This window comes from Protopterus annectens, chromosome 3.part0 (genome assembly GCF_019279795.1).
Source record: "Protopterus annectens isolate FY-2018-M chromosome 3.part0, PAN1.0, whole genome shotgun sequence".
Lineage (NCBI taxonomy): Eukaryota > Metazoa > Chordata > Ceratodontiformes > Protopteridae > Protopterus > Protopterus annectens.
In genome coordinates, this window is record NC_056731.1 from 180383642 (window position 1) to 180397281 (window position 13640).

The following is a 13640-nucleotide window of genomic DNA, read 5'->3' on the forward strand; positions in this document are numbered from 1 at the left end:
TTTTGGGAGGTTAGCTGGTGGGAGAAATAGCATTATTTGTGTTTGTTAATCTTTTTTTTTTTTTTTTGCTTGGTTGCATAGTTGTTTGTACTTTTGGTAATTTGGGTCAATTTTAGTTTTTTTTTTGCCATTCTTGCCAGGCTTTGTCTCTTGTTACCAGTAGGTTTTTGGTGTCCTTGGTCAGACAGAGACCATGATTAGTTTTTATTCTTTTAGTGTGGAGGGGAGCTACGTTGTTAAGGGTATCTAGGAATATTTTGTTGAAGTGGCTAATGGCATCATCTAATGGTGGGGATTTTAGTAAGGACCAGTTTATAGATTTTAATACTAAGTTAAATTGTTGTTGGTTGAAGTTAGACAAATTATGTGAGGTTTTATAAATGTATTTATTGGTGATATGGGTTATGGTTCTGTTAGTATAGGTGGTTAGGTGGTCACTTAAATTATTAGGTAGGGTTCCGCAGTTAGTGTATTTGTGGGGATTTGAAATTAGGATCCAGTCAAGTGTAGGTCCTGGGTATTTATTTTTTGAGATTCATGTTGGGACAGAGATACGTTGGGTAAAACCATATAGGTTTATGCTGTTGGTGGTATGGTCAGAGTTTAGATTTTGACAATTTATGTTGGTATCCCCTAAGATAATGGTTTAATTGGTAATGTTTTGGAAGAGCCAGGATAGGATATCTTCTAATAAAGGGATGTTATTCCCTGGAGGAGTATATAGGACTGCAATGCATAGTTGTTTAGTATTACTGAATTTTAAGGTGGCTAAGAGAATTTCAGCTGTACAGAAGCAGAGGATGGGTTTAGGATATGGGAGTAGGGTAAGAGTGTTAGGATAGATTAATGCTACACCTTCCCCTTTTTTATGAGTTTGGTCTGCTCTAATTATGTTGTAGCCTGGTGGGAGTAGTTCAGTATCTTTAATATGTGGCTTGAGCCATGTTTCTGTGAGTGCTAATATATCAGAGGAGTGCTACGTTAGCCATGCATGGAGTTCTGTAGTTTTGTTGCAGATGCTACACAGGTTAAGAATAATTAAAAGTAGATTTTTATGGGAAGAAAATTTGGAAGAGGTAGGGTTAACGGATGGGCCTGGGTTGAGATGGATATCGCCACATAGGGCTAAGTAAGAGTCTATTTTTGTGTGGTGGTTAAGGGGGTTGTTTTATTTAAATGCTTTAATTTTTGTTGTGGGTGGGGACGTAGGTTTTAGTCAGTCTTGGAGAATTTTCAATTTGGTGAATAATACTATGCTGAAATTGTATAGAGTGGGTGATATATTAGAGAAGGTATCTGTTTTTGTTTCTAGATAAAAGTATTGTATATGGTGGATTTTACTGGTATGAGAAGATTCTGGGAATTTAATGATGTAGTATATATAAGAAGGGTGAGAGTTAGAGAAATGAGAGGTAGTGTGGTAGAACTATAGTGAAACATGCTAGACAAATCAAAGGGTGGTAGGTAATGTAATGGATGAGCATAGTGGGGGTTAGGTGGGTGTCTGTTGTGGAGTGATGAGGTATGGGATGTGCTGGTTTATTGGCAATGAGTGTAGGAATTGGTGGAGATTAAATGGAGAAATGTGATCGGGCAGAAATTATTGGTAAATGGTGATTGGTGCAAGAGATGTAGGGAAGGAGTTAGGCTTGGTATAAATGTTATTGTAATCGGGGTGGGTGGGTATATTTATTTAACATTTGTTGACCGGGAAAGTCCGACTAGGTTCCACAGAGCCTGTTTTCATGGAGGGGAGGGAGAAATGGAGAAGATATGTTTTTGGAATGAGTAAATATATGGTAAAAAAATATGGTAAAAAAATATCTGTTGATAATTATGGACTAAGAAACCAAGGCTAAAGACACCCCGCAAGGTTTCCTAAAGATACATAAGTTTAAAGGAACAAGAGTTAGAGCTTGCCAAGTTGAAAGTGACCTATACTAAGAGACAGGATTTTTAATACAGTTAGCTAGAGAATTAAGGTGGGGGAGGCATGAGGGTTAAGCAATATGTGACCTGATATAGTGTGCTTGCCACTAAGTAATATACTGAACAAAAATACAAAAACAAGTTCTCCACTTTTACAGATTAAGCTAGGTGGAGTAAGTACATACAGTTTAAAGATTAGATTGAGAACAGATTCTTTGATTGCACTCTTATTTCAGCAGAGTTATGGAGGTGCTATATTGGAATTTCAGTTTCCTGCAATCTTCAGGAGATTATATATATATATATATATATATATATATATATATATATATATATATATATATATATATAAAAATGTGTGTGTATGGTAAGGTGTTATGGAGTTAAGCCTACGTTTGTCTGAGTGTATGTGTGGAGTTATTTTATGGTAAATAATCAAATAGCGCTTACTTTAAATTTCCTTGATCCACAGCAATCGGACAATCGAATTATTGATGTAAGACAGTACATATGTATAGCTCTTCCTCTTGCCCTACTGTATTCATGTGTGCTAACCCTCACTCTGCCCCTTCCCATAACCCTAGTGCTACACATAACCATTTGAAAAACCCTTTCATTAATAGTACACTACACAAGACACTAACACACACTGCACATGACAAAAATATTTCTAAACCAGTCCACACTCTAACCCTAACCAGAAAAACACTTACACACACAGACACACTACACTGAAACTATCCCTTTATGCAGCATTTACAAAACTCACATCTCCAGCTGGCCACCATACAGAAGAAAGCTTAGACACACACCTTGTACGCATACACACACAGACACACACACACACACACACACACACACACACACACACACACACACACACACACACACACACACACACACACACACACACACACTCACACCTTAATACCAAAACCTTTTACCTTAACCAAAAGCACACCCTATGCGCATCAAAATAAACACAATTAAGCAAATCATGCAATCAACACAATCACCTACACCAAAGTGCAGTGTAAAGATACAGTAGAGTAGTTTATTCTGTCAATGAAAGCAATATTCGACAGAACCACCTGCAACAGAATCAATAAATATGCAAACATTCTGGGACTTCTAGACTCAGGATTTGAGATGGGAGTAATTGCATTTATGCAGTTAGCATTCATCAAAAGATATATCCTCCATTTGGAAATGTACGTGTTCTGTACTGTATAGGCAGTACAGAAACAGCATTTGTGGCACTGTATTGTGCATCCTTATACTACACAGTAAAAGCATGGCAAGGGATCATGCTGTTTTTGCCAGCTTACTACCAGAGCTTATACATGCAATTATAAGCAGTGACATTGCAAAAAAAAAACTTGTCAAGCAAGAATAGAAAACCCAGTAAAAGAGTACATTTGCAGAGTGGTTCACCCCTCCTCCAGCACTCCTATCATTCATGCTTTTTCATATATACTAACTACAAGATGGCTGTAGCTCTTAGAAAGGAGAAATCCCAGAGATACTGCAGTGTCAGCCTTTAAATCCAAAACATAGGAATCACCCATTAGTCATCAGTCTATAATGTGCTGCTCACCAAAGTATCACATATAGGCCTGGTACCTAGGTTTGTCATATGCCCATGACACTAATGCACTTATATCAATTGTGCTTTGCACACAACTTAGGAAGAGGGTACTACAGCAATACATTTCTGTAACACTTTACTCAGCACAGACAACAAGAGGTCAACTTGAGGTAGCAAGTGCTAATTCCTTGAAATGTTCTGCAAATGGAAGCATGATGATTTTATTGCCCGCAGTACTTAGTCCCGGAAAGAGTGCTGATCTACACATCAAGCTTATTACCACTGTATCTGATGATGATGGATTTGGGAGGAGAAAAATAGTTCCTCAAGGCCTTATGAACTGCCATGGCATTGTTTTGGAGGTGCTGAGTTCTATCCAATTTTGATTTAGCTAAGAGTGCATGGCATCAGGAAGATCAGCCAAGGAATACATATTCACAGTGCTTTCTTGTAAAAAAGAGAGAGGTAAATGTATGCATCATCAGGGGAAACATGTAGAGTGTAAACAGTAAAGGACCTAAGACCAAACCGTGTGGTATTCCACAATCCAAAGAGTATATGGATGATGAACTGATCCCCTAACAGACCTTTTGGGAACAGCCAGTGTGAGGTTAAAAATAAGTCACTCTAAGAAAGTAGCAAAAATACCACAACAGGTTTGTAAACATTCTATCAAAATGCCATGATACATGGTATGCTACTGTGAGATCCACAAAGACCAGTACTGAACAGTGCCACTGATCCCTAGCAAGAATGAGGCCATTAATTACTCATATAAGGACTGTCTAAATACTATGGTGAGTGCAAACACCTGAATGAAAGGGATTCATGAGCCCACTGAATGTAAGGTGAGTTTCAATTCATGAGCCCACTGAATGTAAGGTGAGTTTCAATTCATGAGCCCACTGAATGCAAGGTGAGTTTCAATTCATGAGCCCACTGAATGTAAGGTGAGTTTCAATTCATGAGTTCACTGAATGTAAGGTGAGTTTTAATTCGTGAACCCACTGAATGTAAGGTGAGTTTCAATTCATGAGCCCACTGAATGTAAGGTGAGTTTCAATTCATGAGCCCACTGAATGTAAGGTGAGTTTCAATTCATGAGCCCACTGAATGTAAGGTGAGTTTCAATTCATGACCCCACTGTATGTAAGGTGAGTTTCAATTCATGAGCCCACTGAATGTAAGGTGAGTTTCAAGTTGCTTGTAGACAACCTTCTCAATCCATCTATCTAAGCTGACAGTCTCATTCAACTCCTATAGTAACCTTATGAACAACTACCTCCATCCATGGAGTTTAATAGACAAAGGAGTAAACAGAAGTAGATTGCCAGGCCTTTCTTCTATTTTATACATGGATGCTGTATGCACACACTGCCAGACAATATACCAGTCACCATCCTACTTACTGCATTCCTTTTGGAGTGGAGGAAGGAGCCAGAGCCCATGCAATACATGCAGTCACCAAAAAGAAGGCACCACAACCAAGAACCAATCCTGAGAAATTCTTGTTCTGAGGTGATATAACTTTTTCCAAAATGTGAAGGTAGGAGACTGGGCAGCAGTGGCCAAAAACTGTAGGATCAATGTCAAGTTAATTGAGATTAAGGGTAATAATAGCCTGTTTCAAAGCCAGTGAAGAACTCCATCTCTTAGTGATCAAAGTGCAGTCTGAAAAAAATATCACTGATCCGTGAATGTAAGTGTCAGGCATTGCAAACCTTGACAGACATGGATCCATTTCACAAGCCATCAGTCACATACCTGAGATTGCAGTAGTGAATCCTTTGGAATCTGGAATGTTCTACACCAACCAAGAAATAGGAGATATGGAGGCAAACCCAAACTGCAAACCCATCAGCTCATGGGGTGAAAATAAAAAAAAAAAAACTAACAATCAGCAGACTCACATTGTGAGGTATATAATGATTTTCTAGTAGTAAGTTAGTCTGGGCTGCACATCCTGTCCACCATATGGAAGAGTCATTTTGGTTGGATGGCTAATAAAGACAGCTTTCTGGATAGAAATGTTGCCATTTTTATGAGAGATATTTTCCTGGAAGGCAGCAGTGTTCATCCAAGTCATGTATGTCATTCCACAGACTTGTATGATACCACTGATGTTCCAGTCAGTACCACTCTTGTTGCAAGAGACAGCATCTCTGATCAAACTAGGGTTTAGTCTCCTGGTCACGATTGGGCAGATATCACTGGGGACCAGAAGAATCCTGTGCCATTGAGAGCAAACTGTTGTAGTCCTTGACCTCATGGCATCTGGACAGTCAATGCAATTCTCCTTGAGGAACTGAAAGATGATGGTGGAAAAGAATTCTGGAAAAAATGGCCAATTGTATGAATAATCTTTAGTTCAAGATCAAAGGGACTATAATGCAGCAACTGCAAGCTGAAGTGAACCAGAAAGTGATCAGACCAAGAGGAGACTGGTTCTACTATCAACTGCAAAGTTCTGACATCCATTAGGGTCAAGTATAGAGCATGGCCTGATTTATGTGTTGCAGAGGTAATAACCTGAAAAACCTGAAACTTGTCATAACATACCTAAATTATTTAGCAAGAGTCACCAGCATATTATCCATCGAAATGTCAAAACCACTTTGCACCAACACCTGAGTTGATGGGAAAGCCAGTGAACTCTTACTGGAATCTTTTTTTTGAGTTTGCTTTTCTTCATAGGAATCCCCAGTAGTGTTCTTGCACGGAAGTACTACCTGGTATTGTTTTTGTTTGTGACTCTTACTGCTATTTTTGAGAAGTCTCACACATGGGCGGGCTTTTTACTTCAATTATGATATATAAGCGTCATGATTCCATGCTATGATGTTCTGAAGAAGACAGATTTACTTCTGTAGAAAGCGCTCAACCTATTTTATGTCAATAAATTAAGTGTTTCCAGCACAGTATCCTGTATTCCTGGCGTTCATTCACCTTTGGTGTGTTTGCAATTTTGTTGTTTCGCTGGGATTATCATCTTTCTTACTGGAATCTCCTTGCGCAGCCTGGTGAATGGTAGACAAATAGAAATCTACAGTTTGCTGCTATGACCAGGACATGCTTAAAGGAATTGATCTCCCTAGTTGCAACCTGAGTCAGTTCCAACATGTCACTATCGCAGATCATAAATTCCTCACCCCTGAATCTACTCCTCCTTGGACATTGTATTGCTGAGAATCCAGGTGGAATGGCTCTTTGAGGTTAGACTACTGCAATGCCATACACCTGGGACTTCCTAACACTGAATTTTATCAATTGTAGATGGTGCAGTCTTCAACCACAAGGCTACTAACAGGTACAACACATGACCAGCATATTATGCCTGCTCTGCACAGTCTGCATTAGCTCACTGTTTATTATAGGCTCATATAAGATATCTTATTGTTAGTACTTTTGTCCACTTATAACCAGGGTGTCTCAGTTAAAGGAACTGATTGAGTCCTATATCCATGCCTGAGTCCTGATTTCAGCCTCCAAGGGACAGATGGCAGTTCAATTTGTGTAGATTGAAGTTTAAGATTTCAATCATGTTCTTACCAGCTTCCCCGTTTGTGGAATATTCTGCTGTAGTAGATTCAGGAGTGTCTAACGCTGGAGGGTTTCTGGAGGACACTTAAAATTTACCTTCTTTGAAATGGCTTATGATGGAGTGGGATGACCACATTTGCTTATTCTCTATTTATTAACATTTGATTATAAATTAATTTTGTTCTGATTAATCTGACACTAAGTATAGTACATTTTGATTTGGTCTTATGTTAATAGTATTTTGGGCTAAAACACTGAAATAAATTTGAAATTTAAGTTCCCTTTTTTTAGTTAAAATGATTTATTGTTCACATTATCATAAAAAAATAACTTAAATGAAGTTAAATGCATTTATGTCAGCAATCTGTTTTATACATCATATTAAAATAGGGTCTATAACAGCTCATAGATAGCCAGTAAATCATAAATTAAAGTAGTCAAAACAGAACAGACTGAATGAAAAATGTAACCAAATCACAAAAAAAAATTGAAGAGATACACTGTAGCCATACCTCTCAATCTCTTAGAGCAAGAAATCTGGACAAAGCCATAAATAAAAGTGTGACAAAGGCAGAAAAATAGGGACAATTTTTAAATATTTCTCTTACAAACTTAGAAAGTTGATAGAATAACAGGTTTTGCATTAGCGTGAATTTTCTGAAGCGCATGAAGTCTGAAATCAAATGTCTGTCACTATTTTCCAGCTTTAATCTTTAATGATTTGCCACTAATTTGCCAGAAAACCACAATTTTGTGAAAAACAGAACAAAAATATGAGGCAAAAATCTGGGCATTCTACGAAAATATGTACAGTTGAGAGGTATGAGTCTGTAGCAAGTCTTTTGAAAGTGGTCTGCATAAACATATTGTTGGGTGAAGGTAGTTAGCCTACACCTTGGATACTATAATTGTTACAAAGCTATAAACTTTGCAAAACGATAATTAAAAAAAGTATTCAATTGCTCCCCAAGGTTGTTTGACTCTAGAATTTGTACCCCACCCCCCCAGGTGGTATGGCTTCTCTAGAGTAAAATTATCTAACTTGTTTACTTTTTTCAGTTTCCAGTCTCATAAACTTCAAATGCAGAATCAATACTTCTGCACTAAATAATGTAGTGTTCTCTGGGGACATATCTCACTAAATGTTTCAGTATACTGTAGAGTTAGCATCTTATATTTTCAGCAGCTTATATTCAGTCAACTCTGAGCCCTTGACTAGACTTTCATTGTTGCCATGGTTCCATATGAATATTATTTCAGTTTTTAAAACACAGTCTATATCTTTGCTTCTGACTAAAAAAATGTAAGAAACATCCAAAGCAATGGCTTTGAAAGAAGAGCAAAAGGGGTAGCGGTAGCTGTCTGATGTTTATGCTTGTCTTGCTATACATTATTTGGGTGCAGTGTGGAGATCTTGGACCCCTGCAATTCATTCATTCACTACTTTTCATTCACATATATAACCCTCATATTTTTCATGACTTCTTTGAAGGCCAAAGAATCCTGAACTCCTCTTACTGGAGAGCTGGAAAAGAATGAGTATAAGGGACACTGATGGCCTTCTAGGCTGCCATCTTACTGATGCAGCAGAGTTGTCAGTTAAGTCCTTCCAGTCCTCGCCTGATTGGAGAGCAGCTGTGCCTGCTATAATATACTACTGCATGCCCCTTCTTGATAATATTAGTTATGGTACTAACTGTAACCATTTCACTGAAGTCTATAACCTTAGATTTCCACCAGATGGATGCTAATATAGAAAGAGAAACTATTTTGTTCCCCACAAGGAAGAAGAGATGGCTTCAGTGTGCTTAATCAACCCCCCTTAATTGTTGGACATCTACACTTTAGATTTATTAAGGAAGGGGGTCAAAATAATTTATATAGATGAATTTTGTAGTTAGAAAGTTCCAGTGAGTAGTTTGCAAACTACTAACATTTATGTCTGTGCCCAGTAACCGGTGTAGACCTTCCTATGTGGCACAGTATTAGAATAATTTTTCTATCAGTGCTGTTATCAGGCTGTACCTGTCCAACATTTCTTTGACCATCATACTCTGTTTGCTGATTCTAGGCTTATATCTTCCCATCTTCTGCTTCTTTCCTTCTGTTTCTTGGCTCATTGGCGTTGCTGCATTCTGCTTACTCTGTCAATATATATGTGGAAACATTCATTCTGAATATCATTTTAAAACCTGCCTATTTATTCCTGCACAACCAGCTCAGACCAGCAGTTATGTAACAACTTATTACCAAAGATAAGAAAACCTATTACTTGACCAATCAAAATACATACATTAATAATCAAAAACTACTCTGGGCTTCAGTTAATAAACTGTGAAATCCAGGACAAGCTAAACAGCTAGCACTAAACACACAGAAACAACCCCTCGGATTCTGCAAGCCTTGCACGGCGTGCAGGATTAGTGCAGGAGCTCCAGCAGGCAATATGTCTGCCGTGCGATCCAGGAATAACCTGTAGGGGCATGCATGAGTGCTCCTGCACTAGTCCTGCATGGACTCAGCCCCTGTATGTAAATTACTCCATTTGTAGGAGAGATCCATACAAATTAGGTGAATTTGCGATCCACGAAGCTGCAAACTGGCCATGCAGGACTAGTGTAATCTGCAGAAATGTACTTCACCAGTAACAGAGTACATTTCTGCAAATTACAAAACGGAGCCATGACAGCTCCAAATAAATGGTGGATATCATGTATAAAGCATGTCAATGGCCAACTATAAGGCCACTGGCATGGAAAACACTTGCAAAAAAAAAAAAATCAACTTTTATTTTTTTTTTTGTTAGCCAATCTTGGCTGTTTAAGCATAGGGCAATGGCACGCAAACAGAATCGAGGGGAAATAAGAAAATAAATCTAAAATAAGCATTCTAACTAAAATCACTATTCTGCCATTATACTCAATGGCAGGCAGAAGGCAACATGGCCAATGAATAGTGGTTGCTAAGGGGGGAGGCTCAGTGCGGGACATGTAACTATGCATTAGCAGGCAATCCTATGCAAATGAGGGGAATGATAGTGAATCCCAGATTTCCCCTGCATGCTAGTCAGCTCCCAACAGTGTAAGAGTAGGAATATCTTGGTGCAACCCTAGGAGTTAGCTGACATCATTGGAGTGTGTGTCAGGCATACTGTAAGTGGATTGGAGCCCTGTGGCTCGGGTTTGCTCCAAACTTAGCACAGCTAAGCAATGGGGTGTGTCCGAGGTTGCCTAGCACTCTTTACATTGCCTAAGCAAGTGTGCGTGCCACGCATCGGGTTGTAAAGAAAAAAAAAGTAAACCAGGAAATAGCAGCTCTGTGCATGTTTGAGCACTGTGTTTGCGTGGCGCACCCCTGGGCTTAAACAGGAAGGCAATGGGAAGGGAAAACAGCAGTAGGAAGGTAATCTAGGAGAACTAGCATAGCTGGCAGGTGAAATGTATCAGAATCAGCCAATTACACAGGCAGCAGACCAGCCCAGCCCAGAACACTACTATAAACTATGCAAACACCTTTCTCTCTGTTTTTTCTCATACTCTACACCACTGGTGTATACAAGCGGGGAAGTTGTAACAAACAAAACAACAAAACGATAGGGGCTGCAATAGCTATCATATAACAACATGTGGAAGAGGCTGAGGGTGATGCGGATGTGAATGCTGTCAACCAACCCACAGTGAGGAGACAGAGAAGAGTGCACAGACCCAGGGTAAACTACCAGGGGCTACATTAGCTGGAGATAGTGGAGTGCTATAGGGTGGACAGGGACCTCTTACAGCAAATTGCTGAGCTGTGCGGGCCATATCTGACACACAGAACTAACAGAGGGGAACCCATCCCAGTAGATACCAAGGTATGTGTAGGCTATGAATACTAGATACAGGTACCTTCCAAAGGCCAACTGGGGATATGATGGGGATCTCATAGGCATCAGCATCCAGGGTACTCCACCATTTCCTGAATGCCATATCAGCACATGTCGGTGAGCACGTATATTTCCCCAACACCCGTGAGGCGTTGGCCAGCAATATGCAACTGTTCCACCAAATAGCAGAATACCCTGAGGTAGTGGGTGCTATAGACTGCATGCACATATGCATCAAAGCACCACCCAGTGAGCAGGGTAAGGTCTACATCAACCGCAAGGGCTTCCCCTCCATCAACTGCCAGGTTCTGCGTGATGCCCAGGGCATAATAATGAATGTGTGTGCTGGCTGCCCTGGAATCTATCACAATTCCCACATCTGGCATCTGATGCAGCTGTACCAGAGATTTGCCAATGGGGACATCCCTTACAGTCACCTAGTGGGGGATGCTGCTTATGCACTGAAGCCATGGCTGATGACACTCATCAGAAATACACAAACACCCAAACAAGAACTCTATAATGAGGCACATGCACAGACCAGAATTATAACAGAGCATGTGTTTGGGATGCTCAAGTCATGGTTCCAGTGCCTGGACACATCTGGTGGAGCCTTGCAGTACTCACCAGCTACATGTACCCAAATTGTCATCATATGTGCCATGCTGCACAATATGATCCTGTGGAAACAAGCAGGAACAGCACGGGGCAGGGCCACACAGCCCCCCCACCATTGCCAAGGCCTGCACAGGCACAGAGTGACTCAGAGGAGGAACAACCTGAGCCTGCCCCAGTAGGCAGAAGAAGGCATGCCCAGTATGCCCTGGCCTTGGCAAAGAGGCAACGCATAGCACATACACTGACACAGGAGGGACCCAGGGAATGACACCTCTCTCTGACTCGCACATACAGTAAAAGGGATGCCAAACATGACACTACCTGTGCTCAACCATGTGTAGGGAGTGTACAATGTGCATCCGACATAGGCAGCCCTGCAGCACCACCCTCAATGCTGGGACACCCACAAGGTAAGTCACTCAACCTACCAATTGTGAAATGGAGTAGAATGTGTTGTTACCTGAATCTATGGTATGGATGTGAGCATGCAAGTGAATTGGGTGACTGAATGGTATGCCCGCAGATAGTAGATACCTATAGTGGCACCATGAGATCTGTAACAAATACGGGTGTCACCACAGTAGCCAGTACTACACAGGGCAACAAAACCCACTGCAGGAAATGTGCTGGGCCACGTGTATCCATATAACTCACACATGCCAGTCAGGGAGGTATAAATACCCAACAACAGTCTCAGCCAGTAGGACAGGTGTAGACAAACACAAACAAGGGCTGTGCTATGGCCTCTGCATAATGCCTATGGGGAACCTCCCCCCAGGCCTACACAGACAGACTACAGCAGGTCAGGCAGTGTGATGTTAGTTCTGAAGGGCAGGAAGTCAGAAACTAATATGTAGGTCAATCAAAGCTAAGATCTGTAGTACACTGATATGCCTCTAGTCAGCATGATAGGTTAGAATACAGAATTAAATGGAGTACCTGACATACCAGTACAGTCATAGCAATTGTGTACAAGTGTCAGGTGTGCCCCCCCCAATCTTGTGTAGAAATGTAGTAACAGTCAAGTGTGCTTCCCCAATCTTGTGTAGAAATGTAGTAACAGTCAGTTGTGCCCCCATAATCCTGTGTAGCTATGTAGAAACAGTCAGGTGTGTCCTCCCACAATCCTATGTAGAAATGTAGTAACAGTAAGGTGTGCCCCCCACTCATATGTAGACATGTAGAAACAGTCAGGTGTGCCCTTTCCCCCAATCCAGTGTAGAAATGTAGTAACAGTCAGGTGTGTCCCCTCCCAACCACTGTGTAGAAATGTTGAAACAGACAGCTGTGCCTCCTCCCCAATCCTGCGTAGAAATGTAGTAACAGTCAAGTGTGCCCCCCACAATCTTGTGTAGGAATGTAGAAACAGTCAGGTGTTCTCCCCCAACCCTAATTAGAAATGTAGTAACAGTCAGGTGTGCGCCCCCCCAAACCTATTTAGAAATATAGTAAAGGTCTGGTGTTCCCCCCAATCCGATGTATTCACATTGTAACAGTCAGGTGTGCCCCCCACAACCCTATGTAGAAATGTAGTAGCATGTATGTGTAGGTATAAAACCAGTGGAGCACAGATGCACAGAGGTGGCCAAGGTAGCAAGATAGGTTGTGACATCTGCACAATATGCAGATATGTGTGCATTAGGTTGGTGTGTGTTTCATATTGTGTGAGAGTGGTCAGTATGTGTGCATGTTGAGGTAAGACCTGTTGGCCATTGCCCACTACTGCTGATGACAGGGACAAGTCCTCACAACTGCAGTGCCAAAGACAATACCTACCAGTATAACACATGCTAGCAGTAAGCCATTGTAAATGTATGGTGGTAATGTGTCACCATCTGAAAGACAGACATGGCATGGCTGTTGTGCTAGATATACAAGCAGTACACAGGGGGAAGTACCCCAGACATACAGTATATATTGTGTCACTGTGAAATGGAGACACCCTTGGAATTGTACATACAGATATGCATCACATTATCTGGTCCTGTAGTGCACTTGCAGATCACAAAGAAGGTTTTGGGAAACAGCTGATGTACCTGCACATGTCAGCATAACTGGAATGACCAATGCATATCTGTGTGTCAGATGCAAGTAGTGTCC